Source organism: Aotus nancymaae, unplaced genomic scaffold, assembly GCF_030222135.1.
Source record: "Aotus nancymaae isolate 86718 unplaced genomic scaffold, 86718_ANA_hifiasm-v0.15.2.pri h1tg000046l, whole genome shotgun sequence".
NCBI lineage: Eukaryota > Metazoa > Chordata > Mammalia > Primates > Aotidae > Aotus > Aotus nancymaae.
The window spans coordinates 12340088-12341114 of NW_026988460.1; positions in this window are offsets into that span (position 1 = coordinate 12340088).

Sequence of the window (1027 nt, forward strand, 5' to 3'; positions counted from 1 at the left end):
TGAAAGGGTGATTTGGGGCTTTCCTTGCTCTGTTAAGCCACTGGATTAAATCTCTGAATGTCAATTTGGAAAGCCAGTCCTGTGCTTCTAAAAACAGGATACTCCATACCCTGAAAAGCTGTGGTAATTGGACATTTTACTTTTTACATTATAGGGTGTCTACAGAGAGTTGGGTTGAAAAGTTTGGGAAGAACAGGTAGGTGTGTGGGGAGGGCAAAAGAGCAGAAATACCAGGCACATGCATTTTTCTAGGAAAATTTTGGGGAAAGCTAAGTGATGTATAGTTACACTTAAAAGACTACACATTTTCGCACTTTAAGGGCTCAGCGGCTGTATTCCCACTCCTTTGCCACTCTCTTTGCTCTTCTCTGCTCTAGAAAAAAAATTAATGAACTGAATCAAATCTAAGTTCTCCACTTTACAGCTGCAAAGCCTCCAGGCCAAGGAGGCCAATGGTTACACAAACCAGGTAAGAAAATAAAATATGCCCAGTAATTTCATAGGACCAGAGGGCTTACATTTAGAATGCGTGTGACTGTCAACTGTGGACTTGACCCTATGCAGAGATTGGAGTACAAAATAGTTAAGCAAGAATAAGTTAACATTTGCCGAACTCCGTGTTCCGGCGAGGAACCCGACATTTACGCCTGGCAACGCCCTGGGGAAGGTTTTGTTAACAGTCTCGTTTTGCAAAGGAAGACCGCTAGCTGCCAGTTGTCCCAGATGGCACAGGCGTGCCGTGCAGACGGGCGTCTGACTAGCTCATGGTCAACCAGAGGTGCGGTGAGAGGCGCGTGATTAAACAAAGGCGCGAGGGTTTCCTCTGGGCTCCCAAGGGCTCCGCTTCGCCCAGGTGTGCCTCGGCGGGGCGGAGAAAAGCGGTTCCGAGCTTCGCCACCTGGTGCAAAAGAGCAAGGGGAGCGTGAAGCTCTTCGGACCGCCCCCGCCCCGCCCCGCCCCGCCCCGCCCAGTCCACGCCCTGCCGCCACTTCCTATTGCGTCGGTGACGTCACCGCGTTCACCGTCC